We start from the raw sequence: 6,028 nt of genomic DNA, 5'->3' as shown, positions 1-6,028 counted from the left end.
ACGAACAAGGGGGAGAAGAAGGGGGGGAAATGGTGGGGGAAAGAGAGAGAGGCAAACCATGAGAGACTCTTGAATGCTGACAAAAACTGAGGACTGATAGATGTGGGGGGGAGGGGGTGATGGGCATGGAGGAGGGCACTTATGGGGATGAGCACTGGGTGTTATGTGGAAACTAATTTGACAATAAACTATTTGTAAAAAAAAATAAAAAATAAAATAAAATATGAAGAGATGATTTAAGGGGCCCATGGCCCAAAGTCATAGGACCAGCAACTGGCATGGCCAGAATGTACAACAAAGTCTGAATCCTTGATACAGTTTCCTAACCTACGACAACAGTTGTATGCTCTGGTCGGTCAGAGCAAGTTGCTTCATTTTAGATACTGCATTTAAAGGACACTAATAGGGGCGCCTGGGGGGCTCAACGGTTAAGCAACTGACTCTTGATTTCAGCTCAGGTCATGATCTAGAGGTTTGCAAGATGAAGCCCTGCCTTGGGCTCTGCACTGACGGGGCAGAACTGCTTGGGATTCTCTCTCCCTTTCTCTCTCTCTCCCTCTCTCTCTTTTCTCTCTCTCTCTCTCAATCTCTGCCCCTCCCCCGCTCACATCTCATACTCACACTCTCTCTCAAAATAAATAAATAAACTTAAAAAAAAATAAGAAAGAACACTAACAAAACAGAATTGTCTAAAGAAAGGATGGGGAAATCTGATTAAACCATGACGGGATGGGGTACCTGGCTGGCTCAGTCCATACAGCATGAGAATCTTGACCTAGGGGCTGTGAGTTCCAGCCCTACACTGGGTGTAGAGATACTTTAAAAAAATAAAACCTTAAAAGAAAAAAACAAAAACAAAAACATGAGGGGACAAAAATCTAGGACCGGGCTGTTTACTTACTTATAGCCTAAGTGGCATCAATTTGTAATATTTTGTCTGTCTCCCTTATTAGACTGTGAGCCCCTGAAATGTGGGGACCACGCAATCTTTTGAACTGTGCCCTCATGGTACCCAACTAAAGAAAGGGTTTAATAAATTAATTCATCAACCAATCTAGAGAAGACTTGATGACTGTCCCAGGAAATGAAAAGCTATTATGCGTGTTAGGTGGGGAAGAAACACGTAATACATGCTGCTGACTCAGGGTTGTACCCCAAGAAAACAGGTAACAGGGGAGGAGCAGGTGTTGGTACAGCCTCAACTCATTTTCTAGTGACCAAGACCTGTCCAGGAACAGAAAAGCGGATTTGCAGTGTGAGACTGAGGACCAGAATACATTAGACAAAAGGTAGAATGGTCAATGGAGCCTCTAAGAGCTCTCTCTCCCCAAACTCAAATTCTACTAGTCTAAGTTATTCTTTCATATTTCATACACTTCCCTTGACTAGTTACACAAGTCCCTAGTTCAGGACAGAGGAGATCACAGTGTTCTACACACTCCCAGTGCCCTCAAGGATCTAGAGGAGAGTAAAAACACAGGCGTGAATTATCTTCCAAAGAGGAAGGTAGCGGATGCGACAGGAATCAGCAAGGAATGAGATTTCCAGGCAGGAAACAAGAGGGAAGTGAACACAGGCATTATGAAAGAAGGGCCGTCATCTGAGCCACATCTTCAGGGACCCAGAGCAGGAGGTGGACTGTGGCTGCCACAGCAGCCTGGGGGAGAAAAGCATTCAGTATGGCGGTAACGGTCTGAGCACAGAGGAGGTAGGAAAGCCCTGGGGTGATGAGGACCCACCAGAAACAGTCAGTAACCTCTGGAGCTGAAAAAGAAAAGGCCTTTTGAGGACATTTAGTCAAACACACACACATTTTATGGATGTTGCCCTGCTTGCACTGGCTTAAGAAAGGTTCATATATGAGGCGTCTGAGTGGGTCAGTCCGTTGAGCATCCGACTTTGGCTCAGGTCATGATCTCACAGTTCATGGGACCCAGCCCCGTGTCCGGCTCTGTGCTGACACCTTGAAGCCTGGAGCCTGCTTCGGATTCTGTGTCTCCCCCTCTCTCTCTGCCCCTTCCCCACTCATGCTGTCTCTCTCTGTCTCTCAAAAATAATAAACATTTTTGGGGNGGTTTTTTTTTTTTTTTTTTTAAAATTAATAGTTCCTTCTCTTATTTCCTAGGAAATCTTTTAGATGATCCTGTTTTTCTTCCACTTATTAAAACTATCAGTTTTAATAACTCAGCTCTCAGCCTAACATTTATGATCCCTTAGTTATAATATTTACCTATAGTACAAAATTTAAAGTATACTGTAAAAACTATGATTTTATAAATAGAAGATTGATAAGAAGAAACGGAGTCTCAAAAATAAATTTAAGTCTCAGATCCAAGGAACTATCTGTCACTCAACTTATAAATTGTGAGACTGAGCCACTCAAGAAAATAGAGTTATCAAACTGAAGCAAAAAAAAGCTTAAATCCAAACTAACAAACGAAACATAACACATTTGAACAATAAACTTAATATTCTTCTGGCCAATCATTTCTCAACATCCCTGTCAAACTATTTTAAGGGTCTGAAATCTTGCTCTATAAAAAGTAAGTTCCCATCATCTGAACTACACTTAAGAGATTCTATCGCAGTGGTTACTGAAGCATAAACACCAACCTTCAGATTTTTGCTTCCCATTAGTATAAAAAATGCTTGCCTCTTTCACATAAAGTGGAGTCTGTGGCCAAAATCCTGACTTACCGGGAGATCTGTGTTTTCAGTTCTAACACTATTTTAAGATGTAAGGTTAGCAAAGGCCTTTTCTCTATTTACCACTTGATTGTAACATGGAGGTACAATATTTGACACCTCCCTCACCAACTGCCACTTCAAAGCATTTCTGGCTTTGGTTAACTTTAGTTGGGAAGATATAAAGCTAGGGCTGAAAACTCTTCGGTAAAAATTAAAACTTTAAAAATCAAAAATAGCGCTGCACATCAGCTGATACACTATGAATTACTGAAACAGATTTGAGTTTTTAAAAAAAAAGAAAGGTCCCATTACACGATTTTATGAAAACAAATAGGCCAACAGCTCACAAAAATTTAAATCTTTCTTGGCAAATGGAGAAGATAAATAATTTTTAGGAACTCTGGGACACTATGGTTTTGTTTTTATCTATAAGGTCTCTGCATCAATGTTACTATTCTCCCACTGCTTTTATGAGCCAAAGGAGCCCAATGTCCAGGATCCCTCCTACAAAGAGCTCAGTAAATGTCACAAATAATAATAGTAATAAAGGCAGCAATCTCTAAAGCTAGAATGTATACCGTACTGTATAGCACCAGAATAGGGGGAAGGCACATGGCAGCCTGCAACTATTTCTCCCTCTGCCTTCTGCATCACTGCCTCCCAAAGGACTAGAGAATCCAAATCTCTCACTGCCACATCTACAAATTAAAGTATCGTGATTAAAGAGCTCACGAGTTCTCGGAACGGTCCGTATTTAATGATGGAACCCCGCAACAGAGAAATTCATCCAGATGCAACAAAACATGCTTCAAGGATCCACCTAAGTGGTTTTTTTTTAATCTTAGAAATAAACACAACTATTTTAATAACATTATGTAATAAGTTAGACTCTGGAAAACCCCATATTCATCCGAGCAGCTCGAAAAATGGAAAGCAAAATTCGATTAGCTCCATTGTACCCAACCAGGCTAACGTGCAAGATCACACACTCGTCTTCGTCAGAACGGCTCTGCCAATACCAAAGAACAACAAAGGCAAGTTGAGGAGGCTGCACAAGGCTTAACTCAGCACTTGTCCGCTTTCCCAGCTTTGGAAAGAAGCTCTGTGCGGGCCCCAGGGACCGAGGGACCCTCTGCATCCTGCCCGGTCCCCGGCTCGGCTTGGCGCCGCTCGCTCAGCTTTTGTCTGGCCCGGCTGGGAGCCCCGGCCGCCCGCCTCCCCGGCACCCCTTCCCTCTGGATCTTTCTCCACACCCATCACTCGCCGATGACTAGTTGTTATGGGTTTCTCTCTCGCGCCCCCTCCCCTCGCAATCCCGGGCTCTTTTCAAATGCGACTGGCTGTTCGCTGGCTTCTCCCACCGGGCCGGTAAGACTCGGGTCAGGAAGGGGGCCCGGGGTGGGGTCTGGGAGAGGAAAAGAGAGAGGGGCACACAAAGCCGGGCTGACCCCAGAGTCGCCCCCTCCTCCCTCTGCAAAGCAGCCTGGGATCAGCGAACCTACCGGTGGGATAAACAACCCTCCCATCCCGCTCCCCGCCCCGCTCCCACCTAAGGGCCGCCCCCTCCCCCCAAAGTGCACCCAAGAGCCGATGACAGCGCTGGACATCGCCCTCACCCAGACCCGGCGTCTGCTGCCGCAAGGCGAGGGGGCCAGGGCCTCGGAAGGCTGGATCTAAATCTCCTCTCCCTAACCGGGTACTTACAGCCGTATTATTCGCTACTGTTGCCGCTGCGGACCAGACAGNCCAGGCTCCTGCTGGCCTGTGCTGGGCTTCGGGAGCTGCAGAGTCCCAGGAGCTTTTGCCTCCTCCGAGGACGTTAGTTGACCCCGATAGGGACCCGTAGAATAAAGGTTCTTTAAGAGAAGGGCGGCGAAGGTGCCGCTGGGGCCCCAGCGAAGTTGCGGCAAAACTCAGGCTAGGCCGGGAGGATCGGATGTAGTGGCCGCGGCGACAGGGCGCCACAAAGCAGGGAGTGTAGTGAATAGAGCTGAGTGGGAGTCGCGAAAGCCTGGATAAAAGTCATCTGGCCGGGACTTCCTGCGATCGGGGTCTAATACCTGAAGGAAACGGGCTTTCACTTCTGGGTTACGCGCGTCCCGCCCGACCGTCGGGCGACTAAGATGAAGGGAATTGGGCCCTGCGACTTTCCGTACCGTGGCTTGCGGCGGTTCTCCCTTCCCTTTTCGGCGAGGCTCGGACCCTTGAGCCGGAAGCACAATTTCTTAACGGTTCTCTGCCGTTCTTGGAGCGGAGTCGACCCCGTCGAGGCCTCGGAGGCTCTGGAGACAGGCAGCCACAACCCCTTTTTCTCTCGAGCGCCTGCACCAATAACGCCGCCTCTGTCTTCCCTCTCGCGTTACTTCGTGATGACATGTGAGAAAGCGTTTCGGAGGGTAGAAAGCTGTGCAAATTATAGGGCTGCCCTTAAGGATTCTGAAGGACCCAGTTTTGCCGCGTCGAACCCCTATGTTCGCAGGTAATTTGACACGGAGCTTTTGTGTAGCGTTAACACACAGTCTCAACGAATTCACCTTTTGGGAACGTGAGCTGACTTCCCTCCCATCTCGATGTCCAGCGCCTTGGGTTTTCACCGGGAGCTCTGGAAGGCCGAGCTCCCTGGAGGCGGCGTGTTCTGTGTTAGAAGAGGGGTGCGGCAGAACGGTGAGATGACGCCCCTGGAACTCAGGGCTTAAACGTTAAGGTCGGCGAGACTAAGCTACGACAAGAAAGGCACGCGTTCGCTCGTCTCTGCAGTGCGGGAAAGGGGGAGGACTGTGGTCTGAAGGTGGAAGTAAGCGTGTCATGGAGAATGTGAGTCCTGGTTGGATCTCTAAAAGGGAACATCTTTGGGGGGCGAAAGCACCACCTTTTGAAAATGAATGGGTGATGGTGAAAGCATTTCGGAGAGGAAACTCTTCAGAGCAAAGGCTGAAAAGGGAGCGTTTTATGGGGAGTACAGTGAAGGCACCAGCGTTTTAAGGGGAGTATAGTGAACGCAGCAGTCTAACTGAAAGGCGGTGTGGGGGGGGAGGTGGGGTTTCAGGGGAAGAGTGAAAAGCAAGGTCTGACAAATAGAATGGGGGAAATGTTTTTGTAACTTTTAATATGGTAACATACACACAACATAAAATTTACCATTTTAACCACTCTTAAACTGCGGAGATCAGTAAGGTACCATTGCATTGCTGGGCAACCGTCTCCAGAACTCCTTTCATCTTAGAAAACTGCAGTTCTGTACCTTTTAAACAGCTCCTCAATCCCCACTCCCCCAACTCCGGGCAACCACCAGTCTGCCTCTGAACTTGACAACTCAGATACCTCATATAAGTGGAATCAT

At 47.3% G+C, this 6,028-nt stretch overlaps 1 protein-coding gene across 19 annotated transcripts in view; it reads right to left on the bottom strand.

Annotated features, from left to right (window-relative positions):
• CLASP1 (cytoplasmic linker associated protein 1) overlaps positions 1–4,904 on the bottom strand; it is a 269,221-nt gene extending 264,317 nt beyond the window's left edge. For 18 of the 19 annotated variants that reach the window (XM_077755291.1, XM_077755272.1, XM_077755274.1 and 15 more), the window contains exon 1: positions 4,393–4,436. The gene's annotated coding sequence lies outside the window, so the exon portion shown is untranslated. Of the gene's footprint in view, positions 1–4,392; positions 4,437–4,844 lie in introns of those variants that run through there. The other variant, XM_077755273.1, reaches the window with a different exon arrangement.
• Positions 4,905–6,028: the final 1,124 nt, after the last annotated feature.

This window comes from Crocuta crocuta, unplaced genomic scaffold (assembly GCF_008692635.1).
Source record: "Crocuta crocuta isolate KB4526 unplaced genomic scaffold, BGI_CrCroc_1.0 scaffold548, whole genome shotgun sequence".
In the NCBI taxonomy this organism is placed as follows: Eukaryota; Metazoa; Chordata; class Mammalia; order Carnivora; family Hyaenidae; genus Crocuta; species Crocuta crocuta.
Note: the sequence above shows the minus strand (reverse complement) of the source record. Positions and strands in the feature narration are given on the sequence as shown.